Source organism: Lepisma saccharinum, unplaced genomic scaffold, assembly GCF_977018435.1.
Source record: "Lepisma saccharinum unplaced genomic scaffold, izLepSacc3.1 HAP1_SCAFFOLD_98, whole genome shotgun sequence".
Classification (NCBI taxonomy): Eukaryota; Metazoa; Arthropoda; class Insecta; order Zygentoma; family Lepismatidae; genus Lepisma; species Lepisma saccharinum.
Genome location: NW_028142928.1, coordinates 1,099,682 through 1,110,306, shown reverse-complemented (window position 1 = coordinate 1,110,306; position 10,625 = coordinate 1,099,682).

Sequence of the window (10,625 nt, the reverse complement as noted above, 5' to 3'; positions counted from 1 at the left end):
ATCAGATTCTTGTATTTATCCCCGCTGCTCGATTTTACACGCTTTTGACTAGCATCGTTATTTTGGTACAAAGCATCAGAGAGTGTCAAAATTTCAGAGTAACTTCGATAATCATCTTCTGTAAAATTTTTTGGTTGTTTTTAGGTAATAAGCTTCCATAGCCCTACGGTACCAGGATATCTAGACCAGCTGTTTCTCCTACTCAAATTAATTTTTATGTTGTTCCCTTCGAATGTTACTTTAGACTTGCCAATTTTCCATACTACGCCTTCATTACCCTCCATAGTTGGATACAAACCAAATCTTCATCTTTTTCGAATTTTCCTGTACTCAGGTAATCCCTTGCCAGGGGACCCAACTCGATTTTTTCTAATTCTTCTATAGCTACTTTAGCAGGTGGTTCCTTAAGTACCAGAGGAGTGTGGATACTAGATAATGGCGTAGGAGGAAAATCTGCATAATTTTTAGCAGTAAGAGGTACGAATTCATTGATGAGGTTTTTATTTTGTTCTGTCACACTCTTAATCTCTTTACCAAGACCACTGATTGCATCGATAATAGGTTGGTCTTGACGCTTGTGTTGTTCGTAAAAACCTCGATTCTCTGATTTCCAACCTATGAAACGTTTGGACAAGTACTCTCGTAATTTCGAATTATCTTCCATTTTATGTTTTGTCACATTTTTTTGATTAATGCTTATTTTATATCGTTTCAACGTTTAAAAAGTCGTTGATTTTATTTCTAACCTATTTCATTGTTAGGTTTACGAGTCATGCCGATAGTAACAAATCCAAAATCATCGCTGTTCCAACAAGATGAACAGAATTTTGAAAATTGGTTGTAATTTAAGTTTCCTCCCACATAATCATCGTATACATGTTTCAAATTAGTATGATCTTGACGAAACAAACAGATTAAGTTTGTATTATCTCGTAGTAATTGTTTGGGAATTTTGGAATAAGTTTGAGCTAAATAAAAGCAGTCTATTTCTTTGTGACGACCCTGTGTAAAAACATTTCCCAATTTCATTCTGATTTTCCAGAATAACATCATCGAACACCACAACAGGGTTTTTCAAACATTGGTCGAGAGGTTTTATTGTTGATGCAAATGTAGCTATGCCTAGTCCCTCGTACAGCTTCATGAGTTGTTGGTATTTCGGTTGTTCTAAACTCTTTGAGAATACATACAAGTGTCTATGTTTCCAATATAGCCAATTGGGGGCAAGCAAGAAATTATCAACCAGCAAAGTGGTTTTCCACAACCTGATGGGCCTGCAATGAGGCATCTTATGTTATCAGGTAACAACTCTCCATTTTTCTTATTAGTTTCAACTACATCTGGTAAACGCTGTACCTCATTCCATGTTGGTGTCAAAGAATCACCTGGTTTGCTTCTATCCAACTTTTGTCTTGCAGACCTAGCCATTTCACATACAATTTATTATTTTTCTTCTTCAATATTTTCTCGATTAGATATGTTTCTCGATATTTTGTTTTACTAAGTTCCTCTTCATAGAATCTCCCTTTCAATATTATGTTATGTTTATCTTTTATGATATATGTATTTCTATTTCCTGGTAAAACTTGAACCACTGAGAATAACTCCGTACTCCAATTTTTAGTAAAACCTTTTTCGAATAACTGTTTATATTTACTGACCCTTACCTGATCCCCTATTTTAAACTTTGGCTTCTTGGTAGTGTATGTATATTTTTTACAATAAACAGTAGAAATCAATCGTTGCTCATCAGATTTGGTTACCTCAGCAGGTTTCATGTGAATAGTACTGTGTACTGTATTGTTGTAATCATGAACTAGCTCGGGTAAAATTTGCACCCACTTATAATTGCCCTGTAGAGTGAATTGTCTCCACATGCGATTTTTTAATGTCCTGATGAATCGTTCCACTATACTAGCTTTCAGATCACTGTATGTAGAATAATGTTTAATATTATGTTGTTGCATTAACTTAGCAAATGTAGAATTGTAAAATTCTTTCCCTCTATCTGTCTGTAAATATTTTGGTATCCTTCCCTCACTGAATATCAACTTAAAAGCCTCAGTAACACAAGTACCAGATTTTAAGGGGACAGCCCATGCATATTTGCTAAAAGTATAAATAACTGTAAGCATATATATCTAACCATGATTTATCTTATCCAAATTTTTTAAAGTGCCCCCCTTTAGGCGAGGGGCCATCTCAATCAGATCAGCCTGGAAGAATTCATTTACAACTTTCGTTACTACACTTAATCGCTTGTAATTGCGACGGGCTGGTTTGTGTAATTCATGAACTATATCTTGTCTTGACATCGAGTTCGAAGTGAGAATATCGCATAAAATGGATTGTCCTCAGGGTATAACCGCTTTATGTCAAATACTAGCTTGTCACCAATTTCAATATCAAAGACTGATAATTGTTCGTCGTCATGTACTTTATATTTATTGGTAGACTCATCCCAGTATGCAATAGGTATTTGAACTGCCTTGTGTATACCATCTTTTCGCACTATAGTAAACTGAGGAACTTCAATATGTTTTCCATGTTTTAGAAAACTAAACTTCAGAAATCGTAAACTACCATCAACAAAAAATTCATGTACCTGAATGTACGAATTTAATTTGTAAACATTGCCGGCATTGGCGTACGTCCAGTGTCCTCGAGCATTTGGAACACTTTGTAACCTAACAATTTCCATAGAATAAAATTGACGAGTATCTACGTCATGTAGTCTGCTTAATACTGATTCCAAGTGTTCGTTGATAGTACGAACCAACTCATCGTAGCTAGGTTTGATTTTTACATCAACATACAGTTGTTTATATTCCTCTTTGAGATCGTGAAGTTGAGTAGCAAAACCTGATAAAGCATATTCTTGACTTGCTTCAAGAGTAGTAATTTGTAACGTAATATTAGAAATAATCTATTGTAAATTTTCTACAAGTTTCAATTTAGAACTCTGGGTAGCAAGATCATGTACTTGACTTCTGATTTCTGTAAATAATGCATGTAGTTCGTAAATTATTTCATTGTTGGGGAGAGTGGCAACAGTTTCTCTGATTTGCGCAATTTCTGCTTGAATATTTTTGGTATCCTCAGATTTTAAAATTCGATGTAATGCTCTCCTCATAGCTCTGATTTCCTGAGAAGTAGGCAAAGCAGCTACAGTATTCTGAAGTGTGGTAAGAGTTAATTTTATAGCATCGCGTTCTGTTGCATCAGCTGCATTTTTCAAAATTTCTTGCAGTTGCGTTATGTCATCCTGCGTAGGTGTAGACTGTTGCAGTGTCTCTAATTTACTCTGAATGTCGTCAATAAGATGATGGAAATGCGATAATTCTGATTCAGTATTCAAGCTTTCAAGCTTAGTAACTTGCTGTTGAACTATAGCTAGAATATCAGTAATGCCAGGCAGTATCGATTCCAGAGTTTCCTGTACACTTGTTATCTCATTTCACATAGTTGCCATAGTATCTTCTATGTGAGCTATGGTTGTATCTTCCCAAAATCTTCATAAGTCTCCAACTGTAATTTGATACCGGTAACACTCCGAGCAATAGCATTTAATTCAGAAGATGAATGTAGATTATTGATAAAATCTTTCAATGTCTGTAGTTTCGATTGAACTTCTGTTATAGCTGTATGCAGTTCATCTGTCTGTAATTCAGATTTGATACTTTGCAATGTAGGAACTTCGAAAGACTGAAACTGTTCATGCAATTTAACAATACTAGCATTTACCTGCTCATATTCTTCTTGAGTTTTTATATTCTGGATGATGGTTTGCAGTTCGGTAGGAATACTATTTGCCTGGTCATTTAATTGCTGTTTCAGCTGTTCGGTATTCGTTCTCTGGATTTGTATAAATTTATCAAGTTCTTTTTTCAAGTTGGTAATATTCTCTTCTAAGTTCTGAAGATTATCTATTGAAGCTAAATTAGTATGTTTCTCAAGCAAAGATTTGAGTTCTCCATCAATTTTTACTATAGGATCAATCAGTTGAGTTTGAAGATTTGTAATCTCTGCTTGAATATTTAGATTTAGCGAATACTGTAATATGAGTAAATCTGATTTCAGTTTCTTTAGACGTACATCTAAACTAGCAATCTCGCTGGAATTATCTGGAATCTCCTGTCGCCTTCTATTACCAAATATATCCATGTTTTTTTTTGTTTTAGGTATTTTATATATTAATAAGAGGATAGATTATTCTTATTTCGACAAACAGAGGAATCAATTTATCATACTCTCCAATTATCTCAGCATACAAAAATTCACCAGCTTCCACATCATAAGACGTATCAAATTTCGACCTATGTGAAAAACTGCCGCATTGGGTGGTGAAACGTTTATTTGAATTTTCCCACTAACAAGTAACTTATATGATGATAAGTTATTATTAAATACAAATAAGTGCTTTCCAGTATCCTCGTCAACATGAGACCAAATACTATTCAAGTGAACAAGAAGTAACCCTTTCAATTGATGATAAACTTCTCTCAAGACATCCATGTTCACTTGAATTCTCTCTACAGGCTGATTATGTTGTTGCTTTTTAAACCCAAAATTTTCATGACGTTTTATTTTATATTAGCTATTTTTTTATTATATATAAAATATATATTTGTACTAAGTATAAAATATATCACCCTGTGCTTAGCACATAAAAAAATTATGAGCAGCACTGCAACAACACGTCCACACTCTTCAAACACTCTCACGATACTGACTGACCTGTAATGCTTTCGCATTTAAATAACCTAAGCGCGGACCGCGTTGAAAACATCAGAAACAGTGAGCCAATCAGAAAACACCCATCACGTCATAATCCAACCAATCAGAAAACAACACATCATCGCATTAAGTCAGAATCCAACCAAGTAGACCGGAAGTAGACCGAAAGTAAATTTGCATGGGTGTGTGTAAGTGTGCGTTGGTGTATACTTAAAAAAAACTGGAAAACTCTCAAGTGTCTGTCAAGTGGACCGGAAGTAGAACAGAAGTGGACCGGAAGTAGACCGGAAGTAGACAGAAAGTGGACCGGAAGTGGACCGGAAGTAGACCGGAAGTCCGGAAGTAAATAGGTGTAGGTGGGTGTGGATGTGTAGGTGGGTGTAGGTGTACTTTAACTCGAAAGAAATTATGACAATCGTACGAAGTGTGAGATGAAAAAATCACAGATTTGCAATAGTATAAAATCGACAAAAACATCATCAAAATAGGTTTTCCATTGTGGTTAAATTAATAAAAATAATAGGCCTCGTACCAAGTATGGGCTTAGAACATACCCGATTACACTACTAATGTAACAACAATAATATTAATAAAAATAGAAATAATATTCCGAGTGTGATAGCATTTACGAGGAATTAACATTGTTGCTATTTTCAGATCTCAGAAGAGTGTTTCATTGATTTCTTTACATCCATGTTTTATCCAAAAAACATCAGTTTATTGAATTTGTTTGGAGACTTACGATAAAAGTCGTGTGAATTATCTGGTATTTGAAAACACTGCCGTTGCAATTTCAGATGAGTGAGGCGGACAACAGGCAGGTGTTCAGCACATCCCAATACTCCCCAGTGCCGCGGACACTATGTTTGTGTTAACCCCTGAACGTCAACGTTATTGACATAATAATCCTGTGAGTAACAGCTCAGGAAGGGCCATGGCTTACCTACGGGCTGCCGCTCTCCCTTCCACGCTTTCCTTCGTCACCTCTAAGCGTGGAGATTTTCAACCAGGATTGGAATAGTCGGTGGGTTAGCCCTACGTATCTCCAGCCGTTGTAGTAGGTCTACGCGACCGGATTACGCTTATTCAATCGAAGCTCCCCATTTTCCTCACGATGGTGGGAGACAGAACCCGGGATCGAACCCATGATGTCCCACACGGCCACGAAGCAGGACCAACATTATTGACAAGTTTTATAAATCGCGAAACTTAAAGTAATGCTTTAAAGTTTGTCTACATAGAATTTGGAACAGTTACAATATTTCATTTAAATAATTCTCTGTTCATAATAAAGCAAATATTAATCTTCAAGATCGTGTGAAGTAGTGCTTTCTGGCAGTAGTGTCTGCTTTGTGCTTGGCTCGGATGTTTTCGCCAGGCCGAGAAGCTCCGAAAAGCATAGCTGGGTCATTCCATGTCAAATCATCCAGAATTTTGTGAAAATGTCACCCACCATCTTCGATTTTGATGAAATTCAGTATACTTATAGAACTTTTCATGCTGATTACAAAAATGACAACTTTTTTGATATTGGTCAAGTGGTTCAGAAATTACGCGATTTTAAAAATCTCCCTGTACGCCACATGCGGCTCCACTTTGAATGACACGCATTAGGCTAAAAATTATAGTATCTTCTCTCAGCTTTGCCGTAGAAACTTCAAGTTTGATTTCTTTTGCTCAAGATAGTGTAAGCTTTCATTTAAATAAGGTTTCTGATCAGTGTATCAATAATCATGTATTTTATGTATAGTTTCATGTATTTTTTTAGAAAAATAAATGACTAACTTCAAGAGCGAATTTCGTGCAATGTCCCCCCTTCAATTTCATCCAAATTTTATATACAGGTAGCTGAGAGTAGCTACTAATGCTTGATGGAAAAATTTGGATGGGCGGTTCAGAGACAGGGTGATAAAAAAATCATTTGCATTAAAAGTTAATCTTATTAAAAATACTTATGTATTTAGCACAAAGTCTGAAGTATAATATGTTTTGAGGTATAATATTCAAAATTTCTGTTCACTATGTGTGAAGGTAAGCATAGGCGTAACCTGGTGGGGGCAAAGGGAATCATTTTCCCTATCCAAAATTTGTAGATTAATTAAAACCTACAAATAATAATTGCAGTGGAACGCCGATTTCAAGTTCCTCGATTTTACATTTCCCTGCATTTTACATTCAATATTGGTGGTCCCAACATAGCAAATTTTCCTCGGTTTTACATTTTCTCTCAAAAATCGAAGTTCCACTCTATATAAGTTAGTTTCAACTGTCTTCAATTTTTTAAAAAATATTATAATCATAGTCATTAGCATTCCCAAACTTAGCAAATTTTCTTCGACAACATTCTTCTTTTTGTGCATTTTATCTCAATTTGGAATTTTTTTATACTCTTCACGGAGATACGTAATATGAAGTAAGAATTAATAATACACATTTGTGCTGATTGAAGTTTTTCAAAATGGAGCTTTTCTTGCCACATGCCAGAGAAAATCTTCTTGTGATAGGGTGGTTGGAACACTTAGAAGACTTGTATACACGTAGACGTCAACAGTATCAAGTAACAAGTTCAGCAATGAAGTACCAATTCCATTTCTATGTAGAAATAGTATTAGAAGCATAAATTTCTTATTAATCACCTAAGATGAAATGATAACAACCCGCAGTACAATGAGTCAGCGAGTGCAAAGTACTATACAACAGCACCAGGAAGATTAAGTATGCACTGCTTTGAACTTAGGCTACAGGTTATTCAGTGTTCGGTAAGTTACTTTTTACAAGTAACCGAGTTTCAGTTACTCACTTAAAAAGTAACTCTGCTAGAGTTACTGGTACTTTGAAAGTAACTGAGTTACTTTACAGTTACTGTGAAAGAAACTTACAGTTAATGATCATTGATTTGTGTAAAAATTACAAATTGTGTTTCTAGTACATAATCCGTATGTCTGCATAAATCTACATTACTACTGCAAATAAATGATGAAACACAGAATCAACTTTGCTTGAACGATTTTAATTAAGAAATCATTTGAATGCTGACCACGATATTTTGAATATGGTGTCATTGATTCCACTTGCACATATTTCTTTCTCCTCCATTCCAAGTTCAACAAAATCCAAAGATCCACTCCTTCAACGATGACTGTTTCCTAGCTCGACAGTCCACCTAAAACACTTAAGTTTTCACATAAAAGTAGATATGAATTGAAGTAAAGCGTGGATGAAGTTAGCATGCAACAAAGCATAGCTTCCTTGACAGACCAGCAATTCCAAGAAAATCCTTTTACGTAGCATCCAGAGAAGGTACAGATATATTTTTCTTACAGTTGGGAAAAGAAAATGTGAACGGCACAATTTATAGTGCATGAAATTTTGGCAATGCATAGAATACAATCGAGTATTTTTCGGTACTATCTTCATGGGCGTAACTTGGGAACTTGGGAACTATCTTTGGTTGAGAGAATCAAAGTTTTCAGTCCCATAAAAATAGTGTCAAAGATTATTTGCTAAATACATTTGAAAAATCACAATAATTATTCTTTTTTTGTTTGTTCCTCAAGTGCCAGGAGGTTCACAAAATATATTTAACTTGTAGGTTTTAATTAATCTATAAATTTTGTATAGGGAAAATGATTCCCTTTGCCCCCACCAGGTTACGCCTATGCTTACCTTCACACATAGTGAACAGAAATTTTGAATATTATACCTCAAAACATATTGTACTTCAGACTTTGTGCTAAATACATAAGTATTTTTAATAAGATTAACTTTTAAGGCAAATGATTTTTTATCACCCTGTCTCTGAACCGCCCATCCAAATTTTTTCATCAAGCATTAGTAGCCACTCTCAGCTACCTGTATATAAAATTTGGATGAAATTGAAGGGGGGGCATTGCACGAAATTCGCTCTTGAAGTTAGTCATTTATTTTTCTAAAAAAAATACATGAAACTATACATAAAATACATGATTATTGATACACTGATCAGAAACCTTATTTAAATGAAAGTTTACACTATCTTGAGCAAAAGAAATCAAACTTGAAGTTTCTACGGCAAACCTGAGAGAAGATACTATAATTTATAACCTAATGCGTGTCATTCAAAGTGGAGCCGCATGTGGCGTACAGGGAGATTTTTAAAATCGCGTAATTTCTGAACCCCTTGACCAATCTCAAAACAATTGTCATGTTTGTAATTAGCATCAAAAGTTCTATAAGTATACCGAATTTCATCAAAATCGGAGATGGTGGGTGACATGGCCTGGATGATTTGACGTGGAATGACCCACTTCGCGGGTTGGGGACCCTAGCTTCACCAGGATTTCACCCTTCGCCATATGAGTCTTCGGAAGCGGCCTCAAGCAAAATGTTGATTTCCAACGGCCTGCGAAATCGACTGTGATAGAAACTATTTAGTAATCAACATTAAGTACATTAAATAACATATTAATAGTGCAAACAGTGCTTGTACTATATCTTCGTCACATTAATCTAAAATCAGACAATATTATATTTCAGAAGCAAGATACTGATGTATGTACTCCTTACTGTTTCTTTTTATACTTACTTCTCAGGAGATGGATACTTAGAGGATGAACGCCCGGTGTTTTTGTACTTGATATTTATTCTAGTATCTGTACAGCTTCTGCTACATTCACAGGGAGGAATATCTGAAATAGAACATCAAGTAATGTAAATATCACATTTAGAACGCCGAGTGTTATAGTTATGTATTTCATTCTAAAATAATACATAAGTAATGCATCGAAACAAATAAACACTAGCGAATGACCTGAGCCTAGAAACGTAGGTTTGTCCACGACTTGTCGACACAAGCAAAAATGAAAACATGTTTGAAATTCCGTTTACCATGCAACCGTAGCTTGAACCATGGCTACTAATCATCACATATATACATATACATACCATATGCAATACCATACAACAACTGCATATTTGTGTTCAAAGGTAATTTATTTTACTCGGTTTTCTTGTTTCTGGCTGTCAATAATGCCCCATACTTCCAACGACGTCCTTGGACTTGCATTGACAAACAGACTGACAGAATAATATCAATATTAAACATTAATTTTTAATAAAACTTGTGACTGTGCTACATTCGATTCAATCAACAGATATCGAATTGTTTGGTTGTTGACAAGGAAATACTAACGAAGGGACGAGTTGATAACATTTTATAGAATAAATTCGTATTTATACATCTTGCAGCCCATCAAATTACATGTTTCTAGCATTATTTAATTCTGATATATCTAACTTCTATCTATTACTGTGAGGTCAAAATATTGAACAGCGTAAAATACATATGAGGTCTCTGCTTTCGCTGTGCACAGTTTTTCCTTCCATGATAACAACAAGCAGTTGGGACTGAAAGAGCAATAAGAATTTGACAGTCCTGTACATTTTCGCAACGAAGGAACAGGAACAGGAACAATGTAACCAGCTGATTGGCACGCTAGCGCTTTCTTAAGGTTGAAAATTCGGGCATCTATGTCAAGCTGTATTAAGCATGCGCTTGCACTCCGCTACAGGAAAGCCAGCAGTGCTGGCACACAGCACAACTGTTACAAAATTACTTCTCTAACCTCTAACTTTTGGTTTTTCATTATTTATTCTGTGTTGCCTCAACAGAATAATCCGGCCCCCGTGGCGGAGTGGTTAACACATCGCGCTACGACGCCAGAGGTTCCGGGTTCAAATCCTGGCCTGGGCATGGATGTTTGTGAGTGTCCATTCATCACTTTCATCATATCGTCACACATCCCCATCTTCGCAAATTAGCCAAAACGTGGCACAAGACGCCAAGCAAATCAATCAATCAATCTCAAGAGAATCAACCTGCAAACGTTCAAGGTTCGTCCTTTTCCGAT